A 14,539-nucleotide genomic window follows, 5' to 3' on the forward strand; every position below is an offset into this window, starting at 1 on the left:
TGCATATCAAACAAAGCTGTCCTAATCTGTTCAGATCACCCGGGTAAAGGTGTCGCAATTACTGAAACGCCATCCTCCCTGGTATAGTATTCTCACTCTACACTTTCCAAATGTTAGACCACAATACAGGTACTTTTTCTAGCCCTGCCTTTCTAGCTCCACTTGAGTTTTTAAAGCTTCAGATCCAGTTTCCTGAACAGATATTTAAAGTAAGGTTTTTCAAAGTAAGTTTCTAGTTTCTCCTCCAATCAGGCTTCTTCACCAGTTAAAATTATTGCCTCAATGGGGCCTCTCTTCTCCCTTGTCTGCCCTCCTTTACCACCATACACCAGCTTCTCCTCCCCAAATAATTTGTCTTCTAAGGCATTATGAGTCATAGCTTTGTTATCTCTCAATCACACAAACAAGATAAAAATAGGGGGCAGAAGACGTAGAATAATCAAAGCAACCAGTGGCATTTCCCTTTTAATTCGGGAAACACATGCACTCTGGCACCAGGGTTGGGGTGATATTCTGAGCTATAAGAGAGGAGATGGAAAGTTGAAGGGAATAGTGTCTTTTGGTGTATAAAACAGACCTTGCTAGAATTTTTCCAAGGATGGAGTCTACAATTTTCTTTTCATTAAATTAGTCAACTGACTAAAGCAAATCACAAATTCCAAAGAGATTCAAATGAAGGAAATATATAAGATTAGTGCTGGAAGTCTGCATCTAATTTGGGCATATAAACTTCCGATCTTAAACAGGGCAAATTAACTCCTTTGATATGCAAAATAGCTCAAAATTATCCTCCTCTGCTTTTCTCTTTCTGGGCAGGAGTTTGCAAATATTAGAGCTACTTTAAGTAATGGAGAACATCCCTTTGTATTCCCAAAAATAATGAACAAGGAGTCCAAAAGCCTGAGTTCTGACTTGCAGCCCCCTTGGATATGGTGATGTGGAGAACCAGCCTTTCTGACTCACAGTTTCTCATTTACAAAATGAGGATAAGGGTATCTTTATTCACAAGGGTTGTGTTCATAGCCCTCTGTAAACTCTAAAAGGTTACATAAATATAAGGGACCATTAGCATGATGATCCAGGCACATTTCCAAAACATTTTCATCACTGTCAGAAAGTTGGGACCTATGAGTTGGTGAGCCATAGTCAAAGCCACTGACCTGAAGAAGGAAGATATTTTCTGCATATGAGGCATAAGTGTTGCCACTCTGAAAACAGTAAAGTAAGAAGACTCTGCTGAGAACTGAGACTCGCCTTCATCATTGTTCTGGAAGGTGTAAGTCCTGGCAGGGTTCACTGCCTGAATCTCCTAAGCAAAAGAATCATTTTGACCAGAAACACAATGGAAATAGTTTTCAAGTATACAATAGCAATACTGCTACCTAACATTTATGAAATCCTTGCCATGTGCCAGGGACAGTTCTAAGCACATTACCAGTTTTATCTAATTCAATCCTCCCTGCAAAGTAGGTGCTATTATTCTGATTTGTCCCATTTTACAGATGAGACTTATAAAAGCTAAGTAACTTGCTCCAGATGAATAGGATAGCAACAGAGATTTGAACTCACACTCTTAGCCACCTCTTGACTCTCCCTTCTTTTAAGATCTGGATAAAATTCATCTTTCCAGAGAAATGTGGAAAGTCTGAACTCCTCCCCAGGATTCCTGTAAAACTCCCGGGGGTGGGACAGGGCACAGGGTGCGAGGGGCACGTCTCTGCTCAAAGTTCCCTCTGACTCTCTTCTCCTGCTCATGATCTCCCTGTTTGGAGCTATATTGACCCAGAAGTGGACTCAGGCTGTCCATCATTTCCACTCAAAGAGTTTTTGAAGCTTTCCAGAGATAAAATATACAGCCCAGGAGTGGAAACAACTTGCAATTTAGTTTTAAACAATTCTGTTTCCATAAGTCCTTGGGCAATTTCCACGACTTGGACTCCAGCCTCCTGCCCTGTTGCTCAGCCCTGTTCTCTCCATCCTTCCCCACTCCCCCGCCTCGTCTCATCCTCAAATTCCTGTCCAATCCTACTGTCTCTTTTGTTTCTTTGGTTTCTGCCACCCCATCCTCATAGGATCTCACTTTGCCCCTAAGTGATTTATCAACATTTTTTTCCTAATCAAAGATAGCTCCCTCCCTATGAGAAATTACAATGCTTTCTCTGAAGATAAGGATATTGTCACCTTGGTATATATCCATTTAACAAATATTTATTCCTAGAAAGTAAAAAGAGGGGGTGGTAATACATAAAGCCAGAGGGATTTTTAATATCTTGAACTCATACTGATAAACCACTAAAGAATAATTAATAAAGGGAATCATAAACTCAAAGTCATCGTAATTATAATCACATTTCTATAGCTCATTTTAATCTATTATAAATTCTTTATAACAGGAGGAGTAGTTTCACCCCAAAACATTAAAATATTCTGTTGTTAAAAGAGAAAACATCCTGGTGACATGATAATGTGCCATGTTTTGTAAAAAAAAAAAAAAAACAAAAACAAAAAAAAAAACAAAAAAAACTACCTTCTATACCCCAAACATTGTGGCAGCTTCTCAGGCCTATAAGATATCCAGCTCGAAGCGAATTCACTCCAGCTGTCAAGACAGTCAGGTGACTCTATAAGGAGCATTGCTGGGCTGTAGACATTTACTTTTTGTTTTCTAACAAAATCAATTACTTGCTCCCATTACACTCCTACTTTGTTAATGAGTTCACAAAATAATAATTTAATCATGAACATAGTGGTAAATTAACTCTGTCATCCCTATAACTTGCCTACTATTTATCCACTCATTTATTTGTTTATTCCTCAAATATTTATGGAGCTCTTTCTATGCGCATGGCTTCAGAGAAGCAGGTAGGAAGCGTGGGAGTCAAGCTTTACAAATATTTCTAACGAAGAATTATAAATGGTATCATTTATTCATTAAAACCATATTTCGAGGATCATCAGTGGTTCTAGGCATCTTACATTATATTATCTCATTTAACCTTCACAGCACCACCACTTTCAGGGGAGTATTAGTAGCGTTTTACAGACAATGTAACTGATGATTAGAGAGGTCAAGTAACTTGTAAGTATCTGGTCAGGGGCAGAGCCCACATCTAAACTCAGGTCTTAGTGACCCCAAGTACTGTGCAAATAAAGAGGAGGAGGCTGCTAACTAATTCTGTCTGTGAAGTGAAGCATTTCACAGAAGTGAAGGCATTTCAGAGGAGCCACTGCTTAACCTGATCTATAAGGAGCCCATCATCTAATAAGTAAAGGGCATGGCATCTATGATGGAAAGAATGGTGTAGACAAAGGCATGATTATATGCTGTGGCTTGCACCTGATTTGATCTTACCAATCCGCAGCAGTGGGACACGTGGTTCATTAAGGGCAGTTTCTCTACCTCCAGTGCTTCCCGAAGTAGACAGGACACTCCTTGAGAACAAGTATTATGCCCTATTTATTTGGTAGTCCTCCCAGAGCCCAGAACACATCTTACAGAGATGGTGCTCAATTGTTGTTTGAAGAAGTGAGTTAGAGTGTGAGGTGAGATGTATGGGAGGGAGGAAGCGAGGGAGGGAGAGGAAAATACAATTTCTGCTGTAACATTTTATCACAGGGCATCTTATGGTGTTTATTTTCTAAAAGTTGCTGAGTTGATTCTCTTATCAGTCTCCTTTTGAGAGATAATTGCTGGTATAATCTTAGCAACATGATTATACCTTTTTTGTTATGATCCAGCAGCCACGAGACTCAACGCGTGCTTCAGTTATGATAGAAATAGCTTTGCATAGACAGTCTCCCTGGGACAGCGTGTGTAGGTCTACAGTGTCACCCTTTGTGGTCCTTCACTGCAGTATTACACGTCCATAATAACAACAACAGTAGCTTGCATTCCTTACCCAGTTTACTTTGAAGGCAGTTGTGCCTCCGTCATCGCCTCACAATAACCCTGTGAGATCTTTGCCAGCCAATGGAGCCAAGGTTTGGGCAGGTAAGCCATGGGCTCCAGGAGACCAAACTCCAGGCCCAAACGCAAGTCTCCCGATTCCTGGTCCAAACTTCTTTCCATTTATTCAGTCTCCTTCCCCAGGAAGAAAAACAATTCCCTTAAGGAATTATACTTGAGTTTGTCTCTTTCCATTTCTGTTTCTTTTACACACACACACACACACACACACACACACACACACACATTGTCTTGCTTTGGAGGAAGTCTGAATTTGTTCTAAGGTACAACTTGCCCCTAATTGGTTTTCACCCAATTCCTGTGGCCTTAGGTGACCTCATGACCACTGTGAAAATGGTTTCTAGGTGGGTCCTGAGGTTCAGACGTGTCTCACAAGGGTCATCCTGGCACTGCCTGCCTTCAGACTCCTTAGTCTTTATCATCAGTGGAGTCCACACATTCATTTCAGACATGAATTGGCTTTAACTATCCCTTATTGGTACTAGTGACAGTCAGCCTTCTGAGGCATGTGACTGGATTTGAGTTTAGGTCCAATTCCACACCCCTAAAATGAAAAACGCTAATCTGAGAAGTTTCCTGCCTAGAAACCACCCACCCCCACCCCAAGCACAGGACCACGGAATTGAAAGGATCATTTTATTATACATGTAAGCCCTCTCAGGATTAATCCTACTATGTGGAGGATTTTTCAACCAGTTGAACAAGTTGGGGGTTTTTTATTCCCGCTTCATTTATGTTTTGAAAACCATTTTGGAATCTGTACTCTCCTCCAGCTTCACTGGAAGATAAGGAACCTGCATGCTATCTGCAACCCTTAAATTAATCAGGTGCGGGAGATGGTTGGGAGGTAGGGAGGTGAGAATTGAGTCAGGAGGGAACATGTGACAACAGCAAGCACACAGATCGTTAAGGAGCAGCTGGTGGCCAGTTCACATTGCTAAACACCTCAAAGGAGCCAAGTAGCAAATGCCTCCCAAAGTAAACCTCCAGTCATCTGAGAGTGAATGCCCTGATTGTGGCTAAAGCTGATGGGAAAATGTTACAGGCTTGAGGCATAACACGGTTGGAGGCACTCAGATAGATCTGACTTGAGACGGGGCTCACAGTCACCTTCTTCCCTAGAGGCAGCTCCTTCAAATCTCATTCATTTTGACAGTTCCAACCAAAGGGTAGCTAGCTTTTCTTAACACCTCAAATCCACTATGGTAGGTAACTCAAGGTCTGACAATTGATTCAACAAAGAATTATACAGAGTCTACTATGTGCCAAGCATAGTAGGGACTGAGAAGCAATAAGGCACAATCCCTCCCCTTGGGAGCTCTCAATCCAACAGGAGAGACAGAAAGGCAACATTTATAATCAGGGAGCTATTCAGTAGATATAAATAACTTCATACTATGGACACCAACCGGTCAGAGGGATGTTGGCAGGTGCACGGGGGCATGCCGGCTGCAGGTCAGCCCTGCCTATAGTATCACATGTTAAGGACAGTAGCAGAGGTCTCTAGAAGATGCTATGGGAGCTCAGAAAAAGCTCAAGCTACTATATGTCAGAATTCTGGCCTTTGAAGAGGATAGTTTTAGAAGAGTAAGGTGAAATAATAAAGACAATGACAAAACTACCATATTAGGTACATACCATGGGCCAGCTCTGTGTTAAGAAACAACTTTCCAAAGGTTACTTTATTTGATCCTCACAATATCCCTCTTTTAACAAATAAGGAAACTGAGACTTAGATCAGGTGAATTACCCAAGATCACACACGTTTTTAACAGGGTTTAAACCCTAACAATCTGACTTCAGAGCCAGCACTTAATATGTGAAATTTGAGGTGTTGATTCTTCTGAAAATAAGTTATCCAATTTAAGAATACAGAAAGAATAAGAGTTAGTCAGCAAAAAGTTGGGTTTCCTACCATTTCCTTACTGCAATGGTCAGAGTATTTTAGTTAGAAGAAGATTGGTGAAGTCCTTAATCAAAAAGTCAAACCCAGGTCAACATAAGTAAAGATAAATACAATGTAAGAAAAAATCTAACAATCATTTTTCTTAAGAGTCCTTTAGAATGAAGGATAGGCAGAAAGAGCCATCAGGCAAATATTGTTCAAGCTGTTTCAAGAGGTAAGTGGCAGGCACAAGGGACCATTACTATAACTCTAAAGAACCTTGTCGAAAATTTTAAAATAAAGCTATCTTCTAAAACATGCTTCTGGATAGTAGAAATGTTCCCTTTGTCTGTCTTTGATCAGTCAGCCCAGGAGAACTATAGCCTCACTTAAAGGCAAAATAACAGAATTTAAAAAAAAAAAAAAGATTTTCCAGAAGAATTCCTAAAGTATACTTCTCATGCTGAAGTCTGTAAGTAATAAGAGAAGGTTGGAAATGTCACCAACAGATCGGATTTTTCATGGTGCCTTTCCAAGAGTCCTAAGTTCACAGGATCACAGGTCACAGGAAATTCATGTCTGTGGATTTAATAATAACGTAAAAGGAAGGAACAAACAGCCACCCCCTTCTCTTCTGTCAAAATGCAAAGATTTCTGTTTGAAATGTTGAGGCTGAGGGTATCACTGAGGGAAAATCTACTGCTTTAAAGATTAAAGGGGGGGGGACATATTTCCCAGAATAGCCAATACAATATTGAAGGAGAAGCACAAAGTTGAAGGACTGGCACTACTCTACCTGACCTTTATGCTAGAGGGGATCCAGTTTTTGGCAACCAAGAACGTTGTTTGAAATAGGGATCTTATTCCGTCCTATGGCTGAAATCATGTATGTGTTGGTGACTCCAAAATTTATACCTCTCCTCTAAGTGCCAGACTCCTATTTCCAACTGCTAATCCAGCATCTTTACTTGGAGATCTCCTGGACATCTCCAACTTAACACGTCTAGATCAGAACTCTTAATTTCCTTCCCAAATCCAATCCTAAACCAGACTTCCGCATCTCAGAAAATGGCGTCACTAGCCATCCTGGTGTTTAGTCTCCAAACCTAGAAGTCATCCTAGAATAACTTTTTTTCCTAAACTATTAAAAATTTCTCCACTCCTTTTCATTTCTACTGCTACTATTTTGATTGAAACAACTGTCTTTTTTTAGTCTATTGCAAAACGTCTAGTATCCTGACCTCTCTGGCCCCTCAGCAATCCATTCTATAAGATGATTTCTTTTTGTATAAAATTTGTCAAATTTTTATTTGGGATAATCTCAAATTTACTTTTTGAAAAAGTTGTAACTTTATTTTTCCAAAGCATTTTAGAGTAAGTTGCCAATGTGATGCCTATCACCACCGAATACCTAAATGTACACTTCCTACAGACAAGAGAATTAGCTTACATAACCACAAAACACCTGTCAAAACCAGGAAACTAACAGTGACGCATTGCTACCACCTAATCTGCAGACCTCATTCAAGTTTCACCATTTTTCCCAGTAGGTCACTTATAGCAAAAAGATCCAATCCAGAATTATGTGTTGCATTTATCTGTCATGTCTCTTTAGTTTCTAGAAACCAGGAATGATAATTCAGCCTTTCTTTCACTTTCATGACGTTGATACTTTTAAGGACTATAGACTAGATTTTTGTTTTGTGTTGTTTTTTTTTAAATGTCCCTTAATTTGCGTTGTCTGATGTTTCCACCACAGGATTAGATTCAGATTACACATCTTTGGCGGGAAAATCATAGAAAGACTTTTCCATCATATTTTATCAAGTACTGCACACTTTTGATTTGTCCCCGTGCTGGTGATGTTCATTTAGATCATTTGCTGAAGGTTGTGTGCCAGGCTTTTCCACCCTGAGATTATCCTCCTTTCCCCAGTAATTAATAAGTATTTTCTGGGGAGATATTTTGAAACTATGTAACTATCCTATGTTAATCAAATTGTCCATTTATATCTATTTACTTATTTATATCAGTGTGCATTTATGGACTCCTATTTTATTCAGGGGATTATAAATTTTACTATCATTACTTGTTCCCAGTTGTTATCATACTTGACCCCTAGAGAGGGGATTTGTGATAGGTTTATTCTTGGTCTTGCTTCTGGGAATAGAAGCTGCCCTATGGAGGAAATTTATGGCAATACTCATTTCTCAGAAGTATCTGCTTTTAGTCAGATACAGAAAGCTCTGAGAAGGCTTCTTTCTGCATCTGTTGAATCCCAAATATTTTCAGCTTAAAATAATCTTTATTCCAACTCTGGGGTTCCAAGTGGGTTCCCATACTGCCAAGCTCTTTTCCAAAGTGGTAGTACTATTTTGCATTCCCACCAGCAGTGGATAAGTGTTCTGGTTGCTCTGCATCCTTGCCAACACTTGGTATGGTCAAACTTTCATCTTGCCATTCTAGTGGCTAAATACGTAGTCACAGCACATTGTGGTTTCAGTCTGCGTTTCCATAATAACTAATGATGCTGAGCATCTTTTCATGCACTTACTAGTCATCCATGTATTTTCTTGGGTTAAGTGTGTGTTCAAATCTTTTCCCCATTTTTACTGGGTCATTTGTCATCCTATATTCAGTTTTAGGAGTTATTTATGTATTTCAGATAGAACTCCTTTATCAGATATGTTTTACAGATATTTTCTCCCATTCGGTACCTTATGTTTTCATTTTCATGATTTCCTTTTGAAGACCAAATGTTTTCAGTTTTAGTGCTATTAATTCCTCTCTGAGCTGTACCCCACAAATTTTGATATATCATGATGTCACTGAAATTCACTTCAAAGTACTTTCTGATTCCTAATTATCCCATTTCTGGATCCATTACTCACCTCCTCCTTCAACCAATGCCAGAGAAAGAGTAGCAGCAAACTTGGGTGATGGCAACTAACAGTTTACAGAACATTTCTTCGCTTCATTTAGACCTCACAATACCATTCCATTTCACAGAAGAAACTATAATTTAATCAGGAGATTAAAACAAGTTGCCCAAAGTTGAAACATCAATAAAGACAGATTCAAGCCTTACTCGGATTGTCTGACTGTAAATCCCATTCTCTTTCCACTGTACTTTTCCTAGATCTCTGAAGGTCTAAGTTAAAACCTTTTGGTAAGTTAAGTTTCTAAGATAGTTTGTATTTTAAAAGGAGACTTTCAAAGATCTTCAAAGGATGCTCAGATTTCTAACTGTGGTAATATCAGATGCAATCGCCACAGAGAGCCAGCAATGTCTCTGTCCAATCAGCCCCCTCTCACCTTTGAAATCATCCTCTGCTGGCTCCTCTGGTAATGAAGCCAATGAATCCAGGTGGCTTGCATGAATTTCATGTCTTTTAGGAACAGGTCCTCAGAATGGCATTTGGAAGACTCCCCTTGGGAGCCCCCAGGGGTTCTGGTCCAATTAGTACTGGTTGGAATGCAGGGATGTAGATTTCTTAGCAAGCATCTTAAGGTAATTCTGATGCAGGATGTTAGGGGATCACCCTAAACTGGTAGGAAGAGGGTAGAGGGTAGGTAAGGATCAGGGGAGACAGGAGGAGGTGGTAGAGGCAGGCGAGGATGGGTATGAAGTGCTTGTAAGCCCCCTTGGGGATTTAAATCTCATCCTAAGTGTAGTGAGGAATAATTGAGCTTTTAAGCAGAGGAGTTACCTAATAGATTGAGAGTTTAGAAAGATCAGGAAAGTGGAATGTGCAGAATGAACTACTGGGGTCAAAGACAGGAGGTGAGGAGAGCAGCTGGAGGCTGTTACAGCAGTTCCTGAGAGGCTGGTGGCTTGGACAATGATATCGGTGGTAGGGATAGAAAGACTTCAAGAAAGAAAAAAAATGAACATACATGAAGAGACAACACCCAGTGAAAGGGTTCAATGAAATGAAAAAATAACAAAAAGCAGAATGTAAATTGCTAGTGAGGACCTATAAACAAAAAGGCAGCATAATCCCAGAAATGGTGATTGAGGGTCCAGGGGAGAATATTTCACCCAGAGGACTTCGAAAGCTTCCTTGACTCTGTCCTTTCCAGAGACTTATTGTTTATGTTAATAAAGGGAATTTACTGCCTCAGATCATAAAGGCTGCTGCTCAGCCTGAAATCTGTTCAGCGACCGTGCTAACAACAGCCATATTTTTTAGCAGAGCCCTCTTGCAAGCAGTTTTATGATCTCGCTCATGAAAGTCCTTCCCAACCGGCCCCATATCCCCTATGTTGCACCTTATTTATGGGCTGAGGTGCTCTGCCCTTCATTACAGCATCATCCCTCAGTCTGCTATAAAGCTCGGGAATGAACTTGGTCCTGAGTCCAACGTAAAATGTATTCAGAGAAAAAAACTTGGCATGGATGGCCACATTTCAGTCCCAGGATTCTGTGAACGGCCTCTCATGAGTAATGTAAATCAGATTTGTGGATTTATATATGCACTATATTTACACTGTCCAATATTATTTTTAATCATATCATATGCCATCTCCCTGAAGCTGGTACAAAAGGTTATGGGCTCAAGTCCCACTGAGGTTGCCTCCAGATTGTCAATTATATTTTTAACCCACATATACTCATATAACTTTATTTTTCCAAGCAACATCAATCACAGTCCAATAAAGTGATAATAATTTTCTTCGTATTCAGTTAAAGGAAGAAAACTGCCAAGGAAAAAAAGAGATGATACCTACCAGAAAAGCCTAAAAACAAAACAAAAGAGATGGGAGAAGTAACTGAACTTACCAAATAAAGTAGAAGACAGCACAGAGCCTCGGAACAGCAGTCCTCAGCCCTGACCTCGCGTGAGAGTCACCTGGAGCTCTTTTAGACTAAAGAGCCCCACCCATGACAATTAGCGCCTACCTCTGCGGGGGCGGGGGGGTGGGGGTTCCAAGCAAATGTGTGCTTTAAAAACTGCAAGTACGGTGTTTCCAGTGTGCAGCACAGAGCATTACTGCTCTAGGAAACAGAAGAAGATTGATGTGGACTTATCAGCATCCAAGAATCCATATCTGACATATTGTGGGACAAAGATTAATCCAAGGTATCTGTGTCTTCTTTCCCATACTAAAATGTATAACTTTTGTCTATGCTAAACTTACAAAGAAAAAAAAAAAGATCCTTTTTTAAATTTTTGTGTTTCAGAAAGGAATATAGTCATTGGTTTTTTAATCTTTTAAAAACATTAATCAGATAGTATCACTTTTAGAAATGAGTATAGCTTTGCTGCTTTTTCTCATCCTTTAAAATCATGAAGTAGATCATGTCACTTCCCTGAAGGACTCCTTGTATTTGCAAGGCCTGAGCAGATGGACAAATGGAAGCCACACACTGTTTACTTAAATGTTTAAATTGATAGTTCAAGCTACTAACTTGTTAAATAACATATATTCCATCCTCCTACTTTGACAAATTCTCAACATCACTAATTATCAGAGAAGTGCAAATCAAAACTACACTGAGGTAGCACCTCACACCAGTCAGAATGGCCATCATTGAAGACTCTGCAAATAATAAGTGCTGGAGGAGGTGTGAAGAAAAGGGAAGCTCCTACACTGTTGGTGGGAATGTAATTTGGTGCAACCACTATGGAGAACAGTACAGAGGTTTCTTAGAAAACTAAAAATGGAGCTACTGTATGAGCAGCAATCCCACGCCTGAGCATATATCCGGAAAAGATGAAAACTGTAATTCAAAAAGATATATGCACTTCAGTGTTCATAGCAGCACTGTTTACAATAGCCAAGACATGGAAGCAACCTAAATGTCCATTAACAGATGATTGGATAAAGAAGATGTGGGATATATATACAGTGGAATATTACTCAGTTGTAAAAAAGAACAATATTACCATTTGCAGCAACATGGATGGACCTAGAGATTATCATACTAAGGGAAGTCAGCCAGAGAACGACAAATATTATATAATATCACTTATATGTGGAATCTAAAAATAATACAAATGAATTTATTTACAAAACAGAAATAGACTCACAGATATAGAAAACAAACATGATTACCAAAGGGGGAAGGGGGATGATAAATTAGGAGTATGGGATAAATAGATAAAAAATAATATGTATAAAATAGATAAATAACAAGGATTTACTGTATAGCACAGGGAACTATATTCAGTATCTTGTAATAACCTATAATGGAAAAGGATCTGAAAAAATATACATATATACATATAAAACTGAATCATTTTGCTGTACACCTGAAACTAACACAATACTGTAAATCAACTATACTTCAACCAAAAAAATCAAAAAATATTTGTACAGCTTTTACGTAATTAAAAGTTGGCAAAATATCAAAAATAACTGAATTTAACTATTATGACACATATCTGAGTATTCTGTTGATGGGCCAGAAAAATTTGCATGGGTAAAAAGTAAAGATGTATATAGCTCATAAATTATCTATTTTCAGAATAAAATTTATTGAATAAATTCCAATAAAATGAATAATTATATTATCATAATCAAGATTGTCACATAATTTGTGTTCTATTGACAGTAATGTCAAATTGATCCCATTTCTTGAGCTATTATAGTTCTTAGTTTTTTTAAATTAATTTCAACTTGGAGAAATTTCCCTAGAAAGCAATCAGAATTGTTGATAAAATCCTTAAACCAACATTTAGATTCAAAAATAAACCTCAGATACCATATTCAAATACTTTAACAGGGTTACAAATAATAATTATTACTGCAGAAAGCACTGCAAAACACTTTAATTTTATCCTGCCACCACTTACATCACTATTTTCACCATAAAGTAATGCTTGGAACCTGAAGACTGTTTCTCCTAAGTGTGTGCTTTGCATGCATATGTGTACATGTATGTGTGTGTGACATATGTAGTGCCCACTAAAGCATGGGCTCCAGCACAAGACCCCCTCTTATTTAGTCTAGGCAGCAGTGCTTTTCTTCTCATTGCCCTTCCGTGGCTTCCCTGAGAATTAAATCTAACTCTTTGCCAAGGACCACAAGTCTTCATAAGGCCTTCTTATCAGGTCTGGCATCTGCCCAGCTGAGCCTCTGTCACCCTCTCCTCCTGCTCTTGTTTACTCTGCTTCAGCTACAGTGGTCTCTGGTCTGCTTCTAAGACACCGCAACCTTCTTTCTACTCAAGAACTTTGCACTTGCTGTTCCCCCAGCCTCCCAGCACAGCTCTTTACATGGTTGGCTTTTTTGGGTCCTTGGAGTTTCAGCTGAAGGCAGACAGATGGTATCTGTGGTAATTAAAGGTACAAATTCTGGAGCTAAACTCCCCAGGTGCAAATTTGGCTCTACTATTTATCATCTGTGTAGTCCTGGACCAGTCTCCGAATGGCTCCATCCTTCAGTTTCCTGATTATAGAAAGGAGACAGTCATACTTGCTCATAGGGTTACTCTGTGGATTGAATGAGTTAATATAAATAAAACACTTAAGACCAGGCTTAGCATAGAAAGCTAAGTTTCAGTACATCACAGCTTAAGAAAGCAAAAGTCACCTCCTCAAAGATGCTCTCCCTAACGGCCCATACCAACATAGCTTCCCACTAACACGTTACTATTTCATTTTTTACGATATTTATTCCTATCTAGAATTGCATTGCTTATTTTTTATAATGATTTATTGTCTGTCTCCCCTAGATGGCAAGTTTTATTAGCACTGAGCCCTTGTCTGAGAGTTCACTGCTGCCTCCTCTTATACCTGGCACATAATAGGGCTCAATAAACATCTGCTGAATAAATTATTTTTTCTAAAAGATGCCAACTTCAAACTAAATCAGAAATTACAGATTTGGGGGAGGGAGGGTGTTAAAAAAAGAAAAAAAACAACTTACTCTCCTTTCCCAACTAACTTTTCTCAAATTGTACTCATTTATGATAGGTTAGCAGGTATCTGTGCAAGGCTGTGATGTGCCAAAAAGTGAAGGCAATATGGAGGTCATGGTGCTGAAGATGGCCGACCGCTCACCAGTAACGAGAAACATCTGCTAACAGCCCCAAGAGAAGTGGGATCTTTGCAGTTATTCGGTCAGTTTAGTCAATGTGGACTTCTCGCCTGGTCAATGTAAGATGCTGTTTGTAATTAATGAGGAAATTGACCAGTAAATGACTGGTGCCTTGTACACTGGAGAGAGTCGTAAAGTATGGAGGGAACTTCTCTTTAAAGAAAAAGCAAAAAGCATTGAACTTCATAGATCATCAAAAGTTATGAATGAACACCAATCACACCAGGGATGCCATGTGAAATTATTCCTTCTGAGATAAGAATAAAAATTCTGTTGTTCCAGCTTTGAATCCATTTTTTGGCTGACTATTGTCTTGCTTTCCCCAGATTTCCTTCGCATACATGACACTAGCATCAAGCCAGGACAGTGAGAAAGCAATGAATTCTAGCATAATTTGGGTAAGTTTACAGAGAGCTGAATCTCAAGAGTCTTTGTAACTTTCCCATATAAGGAAGCTGTTTGTTGCCACTGCTGCCAGTGGTAACAATCTTCACATCTCTGGCCCCTTGGCCCCCCCTGCCCCTCCTGCATTCCTGCAGTCCTCAATTTTCCAGCTCCTTCCTATACTTTAGGCTGGAAAATTAATTTGGCTTCCTTTGAGCTGTTTGGAAGAAAAATGAGACAGAAAGAAAAAATTTTAA

The 14,539-nt window shown here is 39.2% G+C and overlaps 1 long non-coding RNA gene across 1 annotated transcript in view; it reads left to right on the forward strand.

Annotated features, from left to right (window-relative positions):
* The window catches only part of LOC141573800 (uncharacterized), a 116,856-nt gene extending 102,944 nt beyond the window's left edge, over positions 1-13,912 (forward strand). Inside the window, exons 2-3 of the long non-coding RNA XR_012500114.1 lie at positions 10,540-10,936; positions 13,775-13,912. This is a non-coding gene — a long non-coding RNA (uncharacterized LOC141573800). The remainder of the gene's footprint in view (positions 1-10,539; positions 10,937-13,774) is intronic.
* The last annotated feature ends 627 nt before the right edge of the window (positions 13,913-14,539 follow it).

The sequence above is a fragment of the Camelus bactrianus genome, chromosome 2, assembly GCF_048773025.1.
Source record: "Camelus bactrianus isolate YW-2024 breed Bactrian camel chromosome 2, ASM4877302v1, whole genome shotgun sequence".
In the NCBI taxonomy this organism is placed as follows: Eukaryota; Metazoa; Chordata; class Mammalia; order Artiodactyla; family Camelidae; genus Camelus; species Camelus bactrianus.